The 20,712-nt window shown below is 49.3% G+C and overlaps 1 protein-coding gene across 2 annotated transcripts in view; it reads right to left on the reverse strand.

Annotated features, from left to right (window-relative positions):
* Positions 1-20,712, reverse strand: part of IGSF21 (immunoglobin superfamily member 21) — a 305,537-nt gene that overhangs the window by 92,871 nt on the left and 191,954 nt on the right. The gene's annotated exons all lie outside the window — the stretch shown is intronic.

Consider the following 20,712-nt stretch of genomic DNA (forward strand, 5'->3'; position numbering starts at 1 on the left):
TCCTCCCTGGGAAGTCGCCCTGTGCTGCCTTCGCCCGTGATGTAACCGGACGTGACTAGATACTGTCACGTGAAGTCACGCAAGGCAGCAAGTCAGAAACAAGCATCCCAGGGAAAACCATTCTTTTGGCTCGAATACCCTGCTATTAATTTCAATCTCACCCCCCCCCCCTCCGCCCCCCACGCCTGACACATTTCTCTCTTCCGGACAGCAATAGTGCAAAAGGCAAAGCTATCCCTGGGAGTTTTTTGTTTGCTTGCCAGCTGGCACATGGAGCTACTCATGTGAGGTAAAGCGGAAAGCAGCCACTGCCTGGAAGAAAGGAGAGAAAGCGAAAATGGAGGAGAGGGGAAAAAGTCCATGCAGGAATTCCAAAGGCGGACTTGCCAGAACAAAGGAGCATGTTCCCTTCTTGTTAAAGTTCAAACGAAGGTGTTGGTGGAAGTGAGTCAGCAATAACTCTGGTTTGTACAAGAAACAGTACAGCTTCGGGAGCAGCTCTACCGAAGCACTTCAATCCCGACCCGCTGCAATCCCTGCTATGGCAGTCCTGGGTCCTCACACAGCTCCGCCCAGAGCCCGCAAGCCTGATCTACTGCACACGACTTTTTCATTCTTTTGCCAGCCCTACAGACAGTTAAACACGATTCAGCCAACAGTTTATTCAACATACTTTCCCCTCAATCCTTTATCCAATAAATTATTAGTGGAAGCTTTCTTTCATTATTCAGCCAGCCCAAAAGCACTTTGGGTAAAAATCACTCCTCTGCAGAGGGCCAGCACAAAGTTATGATAGAGCTCAAACCGGGGGGGTGGGGGGGGAGAGAGGACAGCGGTACTCTTCCAACCTCCTCCCACACCTCTCAGAACTATAGGTCAGAGAGTTTACACATCTCACTGCTACTGTTTCAGGCTCTCTGCAAACTCAGGCAGATGTTACTGCATCAGTTTGAATTCAGTTCATGTTTTCAAGGTTTCCTTTGTAACCATAACAGCCAGAGACATATTTGTTTGCTTTTTTAATGAAAGCTGAGATGCTGGAGAACAAGAAGCAACTAAGCCACTGCTCAGAGGCCCAGCCCAATCCAAACTCGCCTTTAAGTTAAGTGGAACTTAACTACCGCACTGGCCTTTAGCCCATAACACATTATTTGTAGAGCTGGTTGGAATTTTCAGACAAAGTGTTTTTCCATTGGAAAATGCTGATTGGTCGAAAGTGAAACACTTCAGGGAAATGTGTCAATTAGAAAAAAAATTGGGAAAAAAACTGAAGAAAAAGCATTTTGATAAGCTTAAAACTGCCCACATTAACATCTTCTGGAACAGAACATTTCGATTTCTGATTCTGAAACAACATTTCTTTTAAAATATATTTTAATCTTCTACATTTTTAATTTTTTTTAAATGTTGACATTGAAATACAATATTTCAATCAACCCTAAATGATTTTTTTCAATTTTGTTTTCTAGGAAATTTCAGGGTTTTTTTGCTTTCATTCCATTTTGAATCATAGAATATCAGGGTTGGAAGGGACCTCGGGAGATCATCTAGTCCAACCCCCTGCTCAAAGCAGGACCAATCCCCAGACAGATTTTTTTACCCCAGTTCCCTAAATGGCCCCCTCAAGGATTGAACTTGCAACCCTGGGTTTAGCAGGCCAATGCTCAAATCACTGAGCTATCCCTCCCCCCAAATAAATGGAGATATCCCATCTCCTGGAACTGGAAGGGACCTCGAAAGGTCATTGAGTCCAGCCCCCTGCCTTCACTAGCAGGACCAAGTACTGATTTTGCCCCAGTAAAACAGAAGAAGATTTCAAAACTTTCGAAACAGAAGAAGAAGATTCAAAATCGTGTAATCTTCCGTGAGATGGACAATCCCGACCAGCCCTAATGATTTGCTCAGCTCTAATACTGACCAAGAGGGCAGAGCGCCCGGGGAATGTCCTTTTGTCCTGTGTCTGTACAACGCCCAGCAGAATGGGGTATGGGGCCATGACTGAGGCCCCTAGACTAGGGTAACAATACTACTTCTAACTAACCTTTCTGCCCCGTTTCTGAGCCAGTCTTTCTGTTAAGCAAGTGGCTTCTCTAGAATATAGATCTGGGCCTGGCAACACAGACAATGCCCAAAGGAGCACCACTAGAACTGTTACGATATCCTGCATCCCGGAGATGCCTCTCGTTTCAGTGAGAGAACTTCTTTAGCCAGGCTGTTGAGAGTTTGTAAACATTTTCCACCTCTTCTACTGCCCACCTTGCACCCCTATGCAATGTGGGTGTGAAACGCTCCCAGATCAGCTCAGCCGCATACTACATCCGCTTTGCACTGGGGCAAACGACGCCGCAAGTGGCTTGTCTATACCGGCAAACCGCATCGTGTTAGAAAACGTGCTAACTGGCGATTTTTAACCACCACCTGTTAAACACGAGTCTGCCTCTCATGAGGACAAGGAGAGTCGTGTTTAAAACTGTCAGCAGGGTGTGGCTACCCATTGCATCCGACCCCTCTACAGACAAGGCCAAGACGCAAGGCCAGGGAGAATCCTGCCTTTTAATCGGTCCTCACTGCACTCCTCCAGTTGTAAAGTCAGGCTGCCTTAGCAAAGGCCTCAGATGCAATAGGCCATTATAGCAACCCCGCAAAATTACTTAAAATAGCTTTTTTTAGTGATCAAAACGTCACAGTTTACAATGCAGTATCTCTGGACCTTCCCGGGCTAGAGGCAAAGTCTGTGCATCCCACTGGAAAGCAAGAAATCTCCCCTTTCCTGTGTCTAGCCCGCCAGGGTCACAAGAGATCAGGCTTCAGAACTATCAGTGGTTCTGAAATAACACTTGTCCAAGCTGGGCCTCCGACCAGTATAATCCGAGGAGGAATTTCTCCTTCAGAAGAGAAGGGAGGGAACATTTCTCAGAGAAGCTGATTAAAAAAGAAAATGGCGGCCGCGCAAAGCCAGTCGGAGGCTTGGCACGTTACAAGCAGTCCCTGGCGGAGTCAGTGGCTTTGAGAGCACCTCAGCTTCCGCTGCTGGCCCTATCTAGATCTTGTTCTTTGTCCCCCCCGCCTTTCCCGGCCCCTCACTGAAAGTAAGCAGCCCAAAGTGCCCCAGGGTAATCCTAAGAAACCAGCCAGCTCTGTGTAGTCACATACCCAACTGCCCCCCAGATCTTGCCCACACTCAGATCCTGAATCCTGCAGGTTCACTCTACCCGTCTTCAGAAATCACCTGCTGCTGCCACCGCCTCCGATCACGCTACAGTTCGAGAAAACAGAGCGGCAGCATGAAGGAGCACAGATGGAGTCAGAGAAGCTGCCCCGGGCTACCGCGCGTCTGCCGTTTTTATCTTTAACCGCCGGTGCAAGGAGTTTGGAAACCTCACTTCAGAGACTCTGGCAGTCTCCCCCTGGCTAAGCAGCCTTCGTGTGTTCCATACGAAGGCTTTGACAGTTCCACGCCTGCCCCGTGTGGCTCTCTATATTGCAGCCTGCTCTGGGGTGCAGAAGGCAGCTAGCGCACAGTAACATCACAGCACAGCGGGGTAAAGCTTTAATGTCTATTCGGGGCATACGAGACTCGGTTTCTACGGGCTTGTCCGACGGTGCATACGGCTGTTTGAAACAACGGCTATCTGCTACCGCTGTCGGGTGTTAGAAATCAGACCTCCAAACCAGCGCTGGCGTGGCCGTCGTTAAAATGGTTGCATTTGGCCTTTTGCCCAACTGACATACCGTCGCCGTGGCAGCATTCTCTATGCGTTGCACCACCGTCCCGTAACGTGACTGTCACTGTTTTTAGGATTTGTGGCTACGGTGTTAGCGCCTTCCCGTCCTCAGTCAGGAGGATCAAGGCCCCATTGTTGCTAGGCGCTGGACAAGCACATTGGAAGCCAAGGGGCCAGATCACGAATGCTGGTGATGCAAAGGGGCCGTAATCTGGCTGCAAGCGGTCAGCAGAGGATTCCGCTATCGGAGGGCAAGGCCCAAATTGGCTGCAGCTGGGTCTTGTGCTAGCAGCTTTGCACCCTCCCAGCGTAGGAGGGATGTTGGGGGAGCAGGTAAGTCAGGGGAGGGGTGGTTGGAGAGTGAGCTAAGCTAAAAGCAGCTACTGGGGCTGAATCTTCCCCTGTCCTATGCTGATGGAGCTTGTACCAGGAGAGAATCTAGTCCATGGTCCCTGCCCCAAAGAGCCCAGAATCTACTAGAACATCAGTTAGCTGCAAATGGCATTTGCATCATCAACCAGTAAGTGTGTCCCATTGCAGAGCCCCTGCAAGCAGTCCTAGATCCCCTCTGTGACGGGTTGGATCACAGAAACCCCCTTGGGAGCTGCCACCCGATGTGCAAAGACTACCTCTGCTCCTGTTTTCCCTGCCAGCTCAGGACTCCAGCACCCTGTCTTGCTGAGCCAGACACTCCCGTCTGCTGCAACACAGACCCAGGGTCTGAATCACTTGCCCCAAAGCTGCAAGTTTACCTGAAAACAGCTCACAGAAGTTTGCTTGTCTTTAGCACTCAGATGCCCAACTCCCAATGGGGTCTAAACCCAGATAAATCCGTTTTACCCTGCATAAAGCTTATGCAGGGCAAACTCATAAATTGTTCGCCCTCTATATGCATCTGAAGAAGTGGGCTGTAGCCCACGAAAGCTTATGCTCGAATAAATTTGTTAGTCTCTAAGGTGCCACAAGTACTCCTGTTCTTTTTGCGGATACAGACTAACACGGCTGCTACTCTGAAAACTGATAGAGAGATATGCATAGTTGTTTGCTCCCCCAGGTATTAATACATACTCTGAGTAAATTACTAAATAAAAAGTGATTTTATTAAATACAGATAGTAGGAATTAAGTGGTTCCAAGTAGTAACAGACAGAACAAAGTAAGTCACCAAGCAAAATAAAATAAAATGCGCAAATCTATGCCTAATCAAACTGAATACAGATGATCTCACCCTCAGAGATGCTTCAGTAAGTTTTTCTCAGACTGGACACCTTCCAGGCCTGGGCACAATTCTTTCCCCTGGTACAACTCAGGTGATAGCTAGGGGATTCTTCATGATGGCTCCTCCTCTCCTTTGTTCTCTTTCACCCCTTTATATATCTTTTGCATAAGGTGGGAACCCTTTGTCCCTCTGGGTTTCCACCCCCCCTCACTGGAAAAGCACCAGGTTAAAGATGGATTCCAGTTCAGGTGATATGATCACATGTCACTGCAAGACTTCATTACTCACTTGCCAGCACACACATATACAGGAAGACTCACAGGTAAATACGGCCATCTGCAGACAATGGGAGTCATCAAGATTCCAAACCATCATTAATGGTCCACATGTTACATAATTACAATAGGCCCTCAGAGTTATATTTTATATTTCTAGTTTTAGATACAAGAGTGGCACATTTATACAAATCAGATGATCAAACTCAGTAGATTATTAGCTTTGTAATGATACCTTACAAGAGACCTTTTGCATGAAGCATATCCCAGTTACATTATATTCACTTATTATTATGTTTTTATAAAACCATATAGACTGCACAACGTCACACCATCATCTTATTAAAGGGAATCGGGGGGTGGGAGGGAGTACGGCAGATGGAGCAACCTGATTGGTGGCCGTTCATTTCAAACCACTTCACTGATGTATTAACAACTGCGTGTGTTGGAAGTATGCTACAGAGTCACCGCGTCCTCCTGAACATCAACATAGGCAGGGAAAACGTGGACCAAAAATGTGATTAGCTTCTCTAATTTCAGGGCGGCTTGTTCTTTCCTTAGAACAGATGTAAACACAGTACGGGCTTTGCAAACTCACAGGGCGTCAGGACCCTGCAAAACAACCCGCCTGAAAAAACCCTCAACATCAGTCACACAGACACCCATGGAACGAACAGAGCACGTACCGAGCGCCACAGCTTAGTCATTTGCATGTCGTTGCAGCCACAGGCCTGTGCATAACGCGATTATGGGCGGTTTAGTTTACCTTTTCTGTGACGATGCAGCATAAATCTCTGCTTTGGCCGAATGAATCCAAACAAATGACTATTTCTCCTGCTATTGTAGCTTGTCCACCGGCCACCGGGGGAGCTCTGTGAGGGCGGGGGGAGTGTGGGTGGCAAAGAGCAGACTTCTGCAAGGGTGGCAAAAGAGGCTAAAAACCTATCTAGGGGGAGGCTGTCAGGAGGAGATGGTAGCACAGCTCCTAAACCACGCGACAGCTGGGCCAGACTGCTTTGGGGCTTCGCTGGGCCATACAGCATAGCTGGTGCGTCCCCCTGCCACACACAACTTAAGCGTTTATCCCTGCAGGGTTTAAGAGTTCTGCATGGCTGGCACATTTCTCTGCTGCACAGCTCCTAAGACATTAGAGCAGGGGTCGGCAACCTTTCCGAAGTGGTGTGCCGAGTCTTCATTTACTCACTCTAATTGAAGGTTTCGCGTGCCCGTCATACATTTAAACGTTTTTAGAGGGTCTCTTTCTATAAGTCCATAATATAGAACTAAACTATTGTATGTAAAGTAAATAAGGTTTTTAAAAGGGGATGGTATAATGGGCTAGCCTCATTTTGGCAATTAATTGATCTTTGACTATTAGCAGTAAATATGCCCAATGGTCTGTGATGGGATGTTAGCTGGGGTGGGATCTGAGTTACTACAGAGCATTCTTTCCTGGGTGTCTGGTTAGTGAGTCTTGCCCACATGCTCAGGGTTTAGCTGATCGCCATATTTGGGGTCGGGAAGGAATTTTCCTCCAGGGCAGATTGGCAGAGGCCCTGGGGGTTTTTCACCTTCCCCTGCAGTGTGGGGCACGGGTCACTTGCTGGAAGATTCTTTGCACCTTGAAGTCTTTAAACCATGATTTGAGGACTTCAATGGCTCACACATAGGTTTGATACAGGAGTGGGTGGTGAGATTCTGTGGCCTGCATTGTGCAAGAGGTCAGACTAGATAATATAATATATGGAGATATCCTATCTCCTAGAACTGGAAGGGACCTTGAAAGGTCATCGAGTCCAGCTCCCTGCCTTCACTAGCAGGACCAAGTACTGATTTTGCCCCAGATCCCCAAGTGGCCCCCTCAAGGATTGAACTCACAACCCTGGGTTTAGCAGGCCAATGCTCAAACCACTGAGCTATCCCTCTCCTAGATGATCATAATGGTCCCTTCTGACCTTAAAGTCTATGATTCTATGCAGAGCCCCCCGGACCGGTGGCCAGGACCCGGGCAGTGTGAGTGCCACTGAAAATCAGCTTGCGTGGTGCCTTCGGCGCGCGTCCCATAGGTTGCCTACCCCTGCATTAAAGCATGGAACCACTCCAGCCGGGCTTCTGAGCTCTGGATAGCAGGCCCCTTCCCCATGGGCACAGCTCTTGTGCCATGCAGAATTCTCGTCTCCCCACCAGTTGCCATTCGCTGCAAAACCTAAATGTGCTGCAGAATTCAGCGCAGCTGTGTCGCATAAATCACAGGACCCTGCTGCATCATTTAGATCTATTGTGCCATGCGCCCCACAAGGCTTTGGATATATTCTATGCTCCATCCTTCTTCTGTACTTCGTCTATTGAGCCTGACAAGTTCCTCAGCGCAGGGACCTAGCACACTGCAGGCACCATATAAATAATAACCGCCATACAGGAACCTTGCACTCCTGTGATCCATTCGAGCCGGGCCGACAAATGATCCTGCCAAAATTGTCACGCAGCCGAAGGATCCAGGTTTTTATGGGGGGCGGTGATTCAGAAAATGGGCTCTTTAACATCCTACGAAAACTGGTAATATTTCACTGTGAAGGAGGAATGTTGCTGTTTGCCTCTGAAAAAGGCAAATGCGTGAAACTACTTTTACCACAAACAACCTCTATTCCACGGTAATTCAGACAATTTGCACAAGCCATGCTGACAATTACGGATGCTTTTAAGTGCTTAGTATTGAGCCAGTGAAATTTTCTGGCTGCAAATTCTATTAGTTCTACAATATACACAGAAAGCAGGAGAGAGAGATTTCCAAGTGAAGTTTCTTCTGGTGGAAAGAGATGCTGTGTTGACAGCTCTGGAGCTGGGGAATTTGTATTTCTATGTAATATGGGCAGCAATGGAGACTTGAACTGACTCCTTTGCTTTCCGGGGGCTGGGGCTGTGGCCGGGGGACAGCGGGAAGGGAGACTTGCGCTGCAGCGGTTCCTGTTCTGGATGGGAGCTGGTGTGGATGGGCCAGGAGGAGTCACTTGAGAGACAGCATGTCAATATAGAGGAAATTCAGGGCGTGGGGGTCAAGAGAGGACCCCAGTATGAAAACTGCCTGTCTTAGGCACTTTCTGTCCCTTCTCTTTGGTCTTTCCGTCCCTCCCCTTCTCAGGGGATTGGTCCTGCTTTGAGCAGCGGGTGGGACTAGATGACCTCCTGAGGTCCCTTCCAACCCTGATATTCTATGATTCTTGGCCATTGGTTCCACTGTCGACACGATGCTGAAAGCATCCCAGCCTGCTTGGTAAATGCCCTGCATCTCAGCCATGTGAGGGACCCGGTTTCACTGCGTGAGGAATGTGTGTGGCCGTGAAGAGGGTTCCGTGCCCAGAGTGTATAATTAGCCCCGGGCGCCCCCGGGCTAAGCCTTTAAGTACCTTTTTGTAACTGGCAGCTTGGGAAACACCCAGGCTCTCTCTGTACCTGAAAGACTCCGATAGAAGGAGAAGTTATGCTTGAGGGCATGAGCTGAGTGCACACGCTGGGATGAGCAGGAATCTTCCTCCTGCAGTGCCCATGATAAAGCTTTACTCCGCTAGCTAAGAGGCTGGCATGACATGACTGCTCTCTGCCATTTCCCTTCTTCCTCCCAACTCTGATGCACTGGCCAGAATCCCAGGCTGGAGGTAACTTTACTCTGCCCCCAGCTTGTCTCTGAGCTGCAACGTGCCCTGGACTTGAGCATCTCACGGCCTGTTTTGCGCAGGATAATTCAGTGCATTTTTACAACTCCTTCAGTTCAGGAGCGCTGCCAGCTTTTCTGCCGCCCTAGGCAGTGGAAGGTCCTGCCCCGAAATGCCGCCCCCCACAGAGGCAGCGGAAGGTCCCGCCGCCGAAATACCGCCGCGGTCGCCGCCCCCCAAATTGTAGTGCCCTAGGCGACCGCCTAGGTCACCTAATGGGTTGCGCCGGCCCTACTTCAGTTCCACACAGAGTACTGTAGAGGGATCAGTTCACCACTCCAAGATAACTTCTGAGCTGCTGGGCCTCCGCCTCTCCTATTGCAGCATCACATGTCACTTTCCGAGGTGGCTAAATATAGATTTGTGCCTAACTTTAGCTGCTTCGCTTTCATAGATCCTAAAGCCAGAAGGAACCCCTCTGACCATCTTAGTCTGACCTGGATAACACAGACCATAGGACTTCCCGGAATCAATACCTGTTTGAACTAGAGCAGATCTTTTGGAAAAACCTCTGATCTTGATTTAAACACTGCCAGCGATGGAAAACCCACCACAACTCTTGGTAAGCTATCCCAATGGTTAATTAGCCTCACTGTTAAAAATACATGCCTTATTTTCAATCTGAATTTGTCTGAAAATTTGGACGTAAGCAATTTGTCCCAGACAACATAGCAAGTCGGTGGCAGTCTCAGGACAAGAACTCAGGCGTTCTGCCTTAACGGCTAGCTCCCACTGGCTTTCTCTATCCCGTATCGCTGTGTAAAACAGGGACTAAATATAGAGCAAAGCAAAAAAGACAATGGTTTTGTAACCAAAACCCATTTGCATTCAGAAAAAAAAAATCTGTCAAGTCAGGGAATGTGTAATCAATTAGTAAAGCCTCAAAAACACTCTCAAAACAATAATTAGTCATGTCAGAAAATTCTACAGCAATCAAACCAGCAGATGAGCAGAACACACTCTACTCAGGAAACCAAAATCCTAAACTATGGGAGGAAAAAACAGATTTCTTGGTGCATTTCTCTTGAGATCACAACTTCCACATTAACCAGGGAGATGCTGGAGTTGTCATGGTATATTAACCACTTGACAGCTGCCGCATGGGCTGGGCATGACGTGTGGGGCAAAACGTATTGCCGTCGGGGACCCATGCGCTCCATTAAAATTCCTACTTGGCTGGCTCGTCAATGCCACTGGTAAGTGTATTTAAGTGGGAGGAGATCCAGGTGGAGGAGTGCTTGCATCTGGCGCTCTGCATCTAGGACACAGGGGAATACAGACTGGGGCATGCCCCTGGGTGAGGTGGCCTCACTAACATGCTTTTTGCTCTTGAACATAGCTCCCTATCCACTCCAGACCCTCAGCCAGCCTCTAGTGCAGTGCAGATCTAACCTTAAACCTACGCCTTCCTTGACAGCCTCATCCAGCCTCCTCCACAGTGAAGATTCTTTCATTGGCCTCTTTGCCAGCCAGCCAACCCAAGCAACCTGGGGTTGTCCCTCCCCACCAGGATATGCTGAACACTGTAGAATGGTCCTGGGCTGGGCATTGGGATTTTCAGGTCCCATTTAAAGCCCACGGAATAGGTTGGGAAAAACAAACCCGAAGCTGCCCCAGGCCTCGGGCACCACTGCAACAGCTGCCACTCCGTCCGGTGGGCTGGAATAGCGGCTGTCGTCTCTCTCTGGCTCTGTGCAGACATTCCCAGCCACTGCGCCCGGCTCTGCGACATTCTGAGGGCCGAGCTGTGGCAACGGGCCATCAGCCTGCCTTGTGCTCTGTAGCAGGGCGAGGGAGCTCCAGAGACAATTCCTCTCCCAGCTTCCCCTTCCTTTAGCAGAGTGAATCTGCCAGAGCAGAGAGAAGGAGCACGGCCGTGGGATGGTTGGCCCCCAGACATGCTGGGGAGAAGCCACCCAAGGGGCGATCTAGTCCCAAGCATGTTACAACTAACAAGAACCTGATGCCAGCCTCAAAGAGAGCTCCCCGAGTGCCTCCGATTCTGCCCACTCCTTTCTCTACATTCAGGTTTAGCCCCTAGGTAGCACAATCTTCCAACACACCTGCTCCTGGGTATTAGCCAGGTCCCCATGCAGCTAGCTGAAAACAAGGCATGTGTGTATGCGCACATGTGTGCGCACAAATACATGCATGGGCACACACATGCCTGCATTCACACAAGAATGCCCACGCGTGCGTGTGGGTGCACTCACAAAAATGCCCACACCGACATGGGTGCTCACACATACACGGGTGAGCAATGTGCCCAAGAATGCCCACACAAACGGGCCCACACACATGAACACATCTCTGCATATGAGCACAGATGCATGAGAATGCATCTGCAGACATGTTCCATTGTTGTCTGTAGTGATGTTGTAGCCCAGTTGGTCCTAGGATATTAGAGAAACAAGGTGAAGGAGAGAATATTTTTTATTCACCAAACAAGGACACTCCACCAGAGAAGTACGTCACATTGTGGAACGGGCCACCCGAAGACCCTGACAGAACCTGCTTCAATGTAGAAAAACCCCCACAGACCACACACCCCTCGTCACCTACCACTCCACACTGGAACCCCTCTGGGGTATCATTGAATAATTACAACCCATACTCAACGGGGACCACAACCTGAAAGCAATCTTTCCTGAACCCCCTCTTCTGGCCTTCAAACAACCCCCCAACCTCATCACAGACTAGGACACACCAACTCAAAGCGGTACCAGACCCTGCCAGAACACCAGATGCTAAACCTGTAGGCATATCTCCATTGCTGAGATGATCAACACCTCCCACAACACACCTTTCAAGATCTACGGCTATCACATGGACACATGTCTATCACAACATGTGGGGTACCTCGTCCAGAGCCCTCAATGCCCCAATAACAACTATGTGAATGAAACCAGACAATCACTACGCTCTCAAACTCAGACTTTAAGGTCAGAAAGGACCATTACGATCATCTAGTCTGACCTCCTGCACAACGCAGGCCACAGAATCTCACCCACCCACTCCTGTAACAAACCCCTAACCTATGCCTGAGTTATTGAAGTCCTCAAATCATGGTTTAACAAACTCACATAGGAAAATGATAAAAGACAAAAACACTGTATCGCTTTGGGGCGAACACTCTTCACAAAACAATCACTCGATATCGGACCTTTCAGTCCTCGTTCTCCAAGGAAACCTGCACAGCACCTCCAAAATATGAGCCCGGGAGCTTAAATTCATAACACTCGAAATCACGGTCTTAATAAAGACACTGCATTTATGGATTATTACAATAATCTGTAACCCACTAACCCCCATTCTTGTCCTATGACTGCAGGAGTGTTAATGGGCCACTTCACCCTGAATGGTCCCTTGGAATATGTGCTAATTACTCATGTTAAACAATCTGAGTACTTTCCCCAGACCTGAAGAAGAGCTCTGTGTAGTTTGAAAGGTTGTCTCCTGACCTTCACCTAAAGAAGTTGGTCCAATAAAAGATATTACCTCACCCACCTTGTCTACACCCACCTACACAGACGCAAATAAAATCACATGTTTAAGTAACCAGCAGCAGTCACCCTTGGGGAAGCAACAATACATTCCTGAGGATACAGGAGCGTTTTATTACCTAGCGCGCAGAAAACAAGAGCTGAAAAATGTTGAGCAAATTCTAATTTTAAGAAATATTGCAAAACTAAATACTTTATCCTGGCCTTTTTAACTTAAATTAAGTCTCCCCCTGACATTTTTCAGGCTCCGGTTTTGTTTTTATAACGCTGGCCATAAAGCAAGCGTGTAATTAGTAATAAAGGTGACACGCCTCGAAGTGATTTCTTGCTCGGAAGAGAAGCAAAGATGAGCTTTTCTGCCTTTATTTATTTATTTATTTTTGGCCTCGTTTCCTCAGTCTATTTTTGACCGTAGTTTATGTAAATTCTCCTCCCGCAGCTCCATCCCCAAATTATGGGATGGACACAGCCTCCATGGACAGGACGGAGCCCTCTGTTGTTAATGATCAGGTAATTAGATCCAGGGATTATCACAGCTGCGTGAGTGGAGTCTAGCTGGAGCCGGAATAGCTTGGCAAAGTTCACCTCTCCTCCCCCGCCACTCCCTGAATAACCAGCACCACTGGGCAGTGTCCAGGTTTTCCCACACCCCCACCATCCAGCCCCGCTCTGTTCAGCTTACGAGACATGGACACCTGCTCCAGGCGAGCTATATTTGATATCACAGAAGGGATTTTTTTTTTAGGACTGGAAATCCGGGCATATTCCTTTTACTTCCCTTCCATGCATGCTCTTATGTACCCAGAAGCCTTTGCTCCTGGCAGCTCCTGCCTGACTGGGAAGGAGAACAGTGATCCATGTAATGACCCCCCCAGCTTTTAAAGAACCACGGCTCCCAGAGACTCCATCCCAGGTTTCCCACCAAGCCCCGTGCACGTTGGGACAGGACTCGGGGAGTTTAGTCAGATAGGGGTGCAGTGCCAACAGGCCCAGGGAAGCTCAGAGTTACATATTGTGCTAATGAGTCTCAAGGGCTTTGCGTTTGGAGCTCACCGCATTATTGGGACATGACAGCCAAGTCAACCCCAGCAACGCTGCTTTGCAGGGTGAGTCACCTGCAGACAGGCCATTGCGAGAATGGGGCCACTTGCCAGAGGACTGGTGCCAGTGTAGCTCACTGGTCAGTGCATCCCCCTTTGGGCCCAGTTCACCAAGGACGTGAGTCTGTTACAGCTGCAGGAAAGGAGCCCGGCTCTTTAGCTCAAGCGGTAGCGGCGGCGGCATGCTTCTAGCTCTGGTGGTCCTTGGTTCCATCTGTAGCAGTGGCCATTATACACGTAGTGGCTTGTCCAGAGACAGTTCGGTGAGCGGGTTGTATGTCCTAATCCGTGCCTGAGCCACACAGGATCGGAGTCTGTTCCAGCCCCGCTACAGAGCCGGCTCTTCAGCTCAAGCTACAGAGTCTCACGTGCTTAGCTCTGCAGATCCCTGGTGCTGGCCAAGACGGTGGTGGTCACACATGGAGCCTTGGACAGGAAAATATTCCAAATATCAAGGCTGCAGCTGAGCCTGGAGTCCATGCGGGGAGGTGGAGGCACAGTACATCCTAGTGCCTACCATCCGCCAGGCTGGAACTTGGAAGGGTACTCTATCAGAGTGCACCCCTAGAACAGCTTAACTAGGGCGGTCCTGGCCTGCAGGGGAAGGGCACTAATGGCATGGACAGACCAGAGCCCCCGCGCTCAGATGAAGGCAGAGCGAAAGGAACAGCTCCAGAGCGCCAGGAAGAGAACACGGCACACAAAACTCAAGCAGAGCCGAAAAACACAATAGTGTCTGATTAGGAGTCCAAAGCCAGGCTTTAAAATAGGGGAACAAGCGAGAGGTAATTAATTAGCAGCTCCTCTCTCCTGTTATGAGTGTGTTACAAAGAAAATGACTCTCAGCAAGGAGCGAACAAGAAAGGGCAAGGGATGCAGGAGAAAGAAAGAAAGAAAAAGAAAGAGGAGCAGAGGAGACATCGTAGTGGAAAGGCTGGCTGCTAAAGGGGAATATAAAGAGGAGAAGGGATAGAGAGTAAAGAGGTGGAGGGAGAGGAAAAAAAGAAACGGGGAAGAAGTAAAGGGGGGTGGAAAGGGGGCCAAACAAGAGAGAGAAAAAGGACGCCAAAAAGAAAGAGGTGCATTAGCAAGAAATAATTTCTTTTCAGTATTTGGGGAATTGACGTGAAATTGATCTCATCAGAGCAGGCAAATTTAGGTGATTTTGTTTCCATTCAGCAGGCAATTAGGTGGCCTGACTTGTCCTCCCAACACTTTCCTCTCCCTCCTGGAAAAACCACTTCCACTCTCCAGGAAGGAGCAGTACAAATTGAAAAGCAAGGCTCCTCTTTTTAAATGGTGAGGCCTGTGCAGGTGCCTTTCTCTCCGGGGAACGGCTGAATGGCTGCTAGTGTCCTAACAAACTGCTGAGAAAGAGGCTTGAATTGTCAACAGTCTGTGGTGCAGTACCTTCCCTCGTAGACCTGTGCAGTAACATTATCTGCAACACTAACTGCTGAGTGTGCGTGCATGCGTGCACGAGCGGCGGGGTGGAGAGGGACAGTAGGGCATCTGGCCACAGCGTCCCTAGTTCTATATAAAGCCCTAATGGGATCACATTGAAAGTACAGTACTGTGAGCAATTCTGCAGTCACCTTATCAGCGGAAGAACGTTTGTGAGAATCAAAGGGACAGGTCAGGCCGACCAAATGATTCAGGTCTATGTGGAGTGAGTTATGAATAGGGATCGGTTACCACGTAGCCGCCCTGGCTTAGGAAAAAAGGCACCGGTGCATTCTGGGATAGGGACAAAACAGGGCGTTTCATGCTGCAATGGGTAATTAAAATCATTATCTGTGACTAATTTAAAAATGGTTTGACAAGGCAGCATGGCCTAGTGGGTTGGGCCCTGGACTGGACTCAGAATGCCCAGGTTCTATCCCTGGCCTGCAACTGACCTGCATGGAGCAAGTCACTGCCTGCCTCAGTTTCCCCTCCTGTCCTCTCTCTGTCTGTCTCGTCTGTTTAGCCTGAAAGCTCCTTAGCTCAGGGACTGTACATACGGCACGTAGCCCTGATCACAGTTACAGCTCTCTGGGCCTTGACACAGATTCTGGGCAAAATTTCCAAAAGCACGTAAGTGCCTTAGGAGCACTAAGTCCCATTGACTTTTAATGAGTCTTTTAGGCTCCTAAGTGCCTGTGGGACGTAGGCCTTGTCTACAGTACAAACGCCTTGCTGGTATAGCTGTTCTGGTAGAGCCCCTCGTGTAGATGCAGCTGATGCCAACAGGAGCTTTTCTGCTGGCCCAGGAACAAACCCCCCCCCCCCCCAAATGATATTAGCTATGCCAACAGAAGCCCTCTTCTGCTGGCATAGCTGCAGACACACTGGGTTTTTTTTTGCCAGCATAGCTTGTCAGCTGGGGGTGTGTGTGAGTTTTTTACACCCCTGACCAACACAAACGTTGCCGTGAAAACCTGGCATGACTCTTAAATCACTTCGGTGCTTCTGAGAATGTTCAACCAGCTGTCCCTGGAAGCCCATGGAGCTATGCCAATTGACAGCCCCTGAGGATCTAGCCTAGATCATCATAGCTAAGTGAAGCAGCAGCTCTGGACCCAAAAGGCTACCTGAAAATACAGGACAAACAGGCAAAGGAGAAACAAACAGGCGGAGCTCATCGGACAATTTTATGCAGGAAGGATGGGGATTCTGTCTACATTACATAAGAACATAAGAACAGCCGTACTGGGTCAGACCAAAGGTCCATCTAGCCCAGTATTCTGTCTACCGACAGTGGCCAATGCCAGGTGCCCCAGAGGGAGTGAACCTAACCGGTAATGATCAAGTGATCTCTCTCCTGCCATCCATGTCCACCCTCTGACAAACAGAGGCTAGGGACACCATTCCTTACCCATCCTGGCTAATAGCCATTAATGGACTTAACCTCCATGAATTTATCCAGTTCTCTTTTAAACGCTGTTATAGTCCTAGCCTTCACAACCTCCTCAGGCAAGGAGTTCCACAAGTTGACTGTGCGCTGTATGAAGAACTTCCTTTTATTTGTTTTAAACCTGCTGCCTATTAATTTCATTTGGTGATCCCTAGTTCTTGTATTATGGGAATAAGTAAATAACTTTTGCTTATCTACTTTCTCCACATCACTCATGATTTTATAGACCTCTATCATATCCCCCCTTAGTCTCCTCTTTTCCAAGCTGAAAAGTCCTAGCCTCTTTAATCTGTCCTCATATGGGACCCGTTCCAAACCCCTAATCATTTTAGTTGCCCTTTTCTGAACCTTTTCTAGTGCCAGTATATCTTTTTTGAGATGAGGAGACCCCATCTGTACGGAGTATTCGAGATGAGGGCGTACCATCGATTTATATAAGGGCAATAATATATTCTCAGTCTTATTCTCTATCCCCTTTTTAATGATTCCTAACATCCTGTTCGCTTTTTTGACCGCCTCTGCACACTGCATGGACGTCTTCAGAGAACTATCCACGATGACTCCAAGATCTCTTTCCTGATTCGTTGTAGCTAAATTAGCCCCCATCATATTGTATGTATAGCTGGGGTTATTTTTTCCAATGTGCATTACTTTACATTTATCCACATTAAATTTCATTTGCCATTTTGTTGTCCAATCACATGTGGTTCGAGTACCAAGCTCCTCAAGCCATCTCTAATTTCCAGGGAGACGCTCAGGCTATACTGGATGGCTGGATGCTCTTTCTGCCTTTAAATGGCCCTGTCTTTCCTGCCCCAAAGGGCTAAGGGCAGGGAGAAGCTAGCAAAGTAAGCACAGTTCTCCCCCGTCTTGCCTCTGAAAATTGCACCGTTCCTGCTGTCATGCGTTTTGGTAATCTTCCTCGCCTCGGTCTCTCCCTCTCCCACTGCAAGAGGGGATGAAGCGTTGACAGCTGTGATGCCGGGATTTTTCTCTTGCTTGAAATGCATTAATTTGTAAATATCTTCATTTATATGTAAATGTGGCGTTCTTATCCCTGAAGTCCTGTCGCCAATCTAGCAAAAGCACCAGCAGCCCTTGCCTCCAACTTGATTCCTCTTCGTATAATGGTTGGGTTGTTGGCTTCCTCCCCCCTCTCCCTTCCCTTAATTTTAGTTTAAAAGCTTTCTTCCTCTGCAACGCCTCCCTCCCCCCTGCTCTTTGGATGAGCGCAGGTAGGAAAGAACCATTGTACCAACAGTTCACGTCTTGACATGTCCATCCAAAGCAGCTGCTCTCGTTTCACTAAAAAGCAGCCTCGCACGCTTTCAGCTGTCATGAGACAAAGTACTAGCATCTGAGTTTCCAATCAGCCTTTGCAAAGATCGGCCGATATTCAGAACTGGGTCAGGAGAGACAATGCAGAGAAAGAGAGGAAGATAGGAGGTGCCACAATGGAACTGGCAAGGCAGTAGAGAACAGGCGACATTCTCGCTCCCGCTCATCACGGTCTTTGTCACGAGGATGAACGTCATGATTTACAACGCATGGTTGGCTCGTTGGCCATGCTTTGCGCTTTGATTGGCTTCCAATATGCCTCTTCCTTAGTGGTTCTCCAGGTGATGACAGTGGAACGGGCACAGAAAAGGTCAGAGTGACTGAGTGTCCTGATTTCAGTTGCAGTCCTTGGAGACATTAACATGCTCGACATGGGCTCCAGAGAGGAGATGCCCTGGATACGAGCCTCAAATTCCCAGCCACCTGAGTGTACAATGTTACCGTTCAGACCCAGTAACATTCCAGCCCCACGGCACTGCTGTAAGTGACCGCACAAGGGGCTGGGCAGTGAAGAATCGGGCCCCAGGAGGCCAACACAAACTCATGAGATTCCATCCCGGGCCTCCGAGGGTGGAGTTCACACTGTGATCATGGCCTTGGGGACGAGCAACAAACAGAACGGAACTTTGCTGGAGAATGGAACGGCCCATCTCAGACTTCATACAGACACAGTCATGTTTTTTGTAACTTTAATCCCAGTCTTTGAGGCCTCTTAGGTACTGGAGGGCCCTCTGCTGCCTCAGGGTGACCCAGGCCATGGCTGACTCTAGACGTATGGGAAGCCCACAACTGTATATGGGGGCCCCACCCATTAAACTGTCTAAGTGTTGGTCTATGGCCCTGCAAACCTCAAAATATGGAGTTGAGGCCTAGGTGCATCCAGACCGGGTAGATTCCAGGATAGGGTCCCAGTGAGGAAGAGGCGAGGCCCATGGGCGATCAGGGAGGTTGCATCAACGTGGATGAGGTTGCTGCCCGTCAGGATTTTGCCTGTCTCCTCTGCCCAGCTGCCAAATCCTCTCACCTGGGCTCTGTTCTATATCTTTGTGGTAAGGATCCCAAATGCTGTGGCCTTGTTACCGGACAGAGCAGGCAGTGTCCAGCCATTCAACTATTGACCAGCAAATTGTTTCAGCAACGCAGGGTGCGAAAGCCTCACTGTTCAGCTCACGGGCTTCGTAAAGGGGATGGACAGACAACAGCGTTTGTGTCCGACGCCAGCACCTCTCGCTCGGTGGAGCCATTGAGTCCTGGCTAAAGCTTCCAGTCACCCGCACTCCTTTCAAGCAGGTATCGACCCGTTAGAGGGGCCTGGATGCACAACAGGAGTTAGGTGTTGTGATGCTGAGCCTCACAACTAACTTATAGGCACCTAGAAAATCACAGGCACACACCGGAATTCACAAAGCCTGAGGGAGACGCCGAATGGGGAGAGATGACGCCTTCGACGGTGGTTCACAAACGCCAGCATGCCTGGGCTAGCCAACGGGAGAGGCTGACCAGAGGGGTGTATGTTAAGTCCTGCCCCCTCACGGAGATAGGCGCCTAGCTCTGCTAGCGATTCTCGGCTGCGAACCCTCTCTGGCATTCGGCCCCTAGGCTACAGTCACTGCCCGGCCTGTACTCTCTCACTCGTTATCTCTCTGGCACAAACGACTCTATAATGATTTATTGACAGTGGAACAACCGCAGTAGGAGAGACAGAGGGAGCCCTGCACTGGGATATCCCATAGCCCGGTCATAAGAGCACTCGCCTGAGAGGTAGCTGATCCCTCTCGGTGGAGGGGACTTGAACCAGGCCTCTCACGTCCCAGGAGAGTGTCCTGACCACTGGGCTAAAGGCTATGAGGGAGCTCCTCCTGTCCCCTCTACCCCGGCGGTTCTGTGTGAAGTCCTGAGGGGCCCGAGCTGGTCGGCGTGCTCAGAGGGCACCGACCCGATTGGGCGCCAGTACCTCGCATGTGAGTTAGGCCTATCTTCCCTGGCTCGCAAATTGCTCTGGGGCTAAGGCAGGAGACAGGCGCCTAGAAGGCGGCAGCGGTGCACGTGGTCAGAGGCAGAAACAGTGGCACCGAGGGAACTTTTACTGCGAGAACATAGGTGTTGAGTGAATTTAGGAGCCTACAGGGTTTGGCGGTAGTTTTGTGAATCGCAGTGGGAGCCTAAACCTGGGACGTAGGTGCTTAAACCCAGACATAGGTGCGTAGGTCTGGGGTTTAGATATGTAAATACTTTTGTGAATCTAGGCCAGAGTCATAGAGTTGAAGGCCAGAAGGGACCACACGAGACCCTCTAGTCTGACCTCCTACATATCACAGGCCATCACCACCCAGCCACCCTCATCTCATGCCCCACAACCAGAATGAGACCAAAGTATTGCAGCCCTCAGGAGATTCAACAGTTGTGTGCCACAGGCAGAGAACAGGAGGGACTGAGGTGCACCAGTGCCTGAGGTCCCTGCAATGACGGAGCATTGATAAAGTGAGAGATGATCTGAGCAAGTGACCTGCCCCCCACACTGCAGAGGAAGGCAAGAAAACCCCATGATTCTTGCCAATCTGACCTAGGGGAAAATTCCTTCCTGCCACCACGTCTGACAATCAGTTAGACCCAAGTATAGAGTATCTGGGTCAACGCCCACTTCTGCTACTTCTATTGAATGTGTGTCAGGTATTGCATCAATATTTGGGGGTGCTGGGTCTCTGTAAGGTTGTCTGGGTTGGAATTAGGGTTCTGAACCCCCCTAGACTTTGGAAGCATTTCTATCCAGATCTCAGTCCAACGACAGCAGCTTGGACCCATCTCTGGAAATGATTCAGGTGTTTCCTATTCCACACCTCTGGATGATAGCCTACACTCGCTGGATGTTAGCTGTCTGTATCAGCATCAGCACTGGGCAAAGAGAGTAAATACATCAGTCCCAATTGTCCTAAAAATGAGTGGTCTG

The sequence above is a fragment of the Chrysemys picta genome, chromosome 21 (genome assembly GCF_011386835.1).
Source record: "Chrysemys picta bellii isolate R12L10 chromosome 21, ASM1138683v2, whole genome shotgun sequence".
Taxonomy (NCBI): domain Eukaryota; kingdom Metazoa; phylum Chordata; order Testudines; family Emydidae; genus Chrysemys; species Chrysemys picta.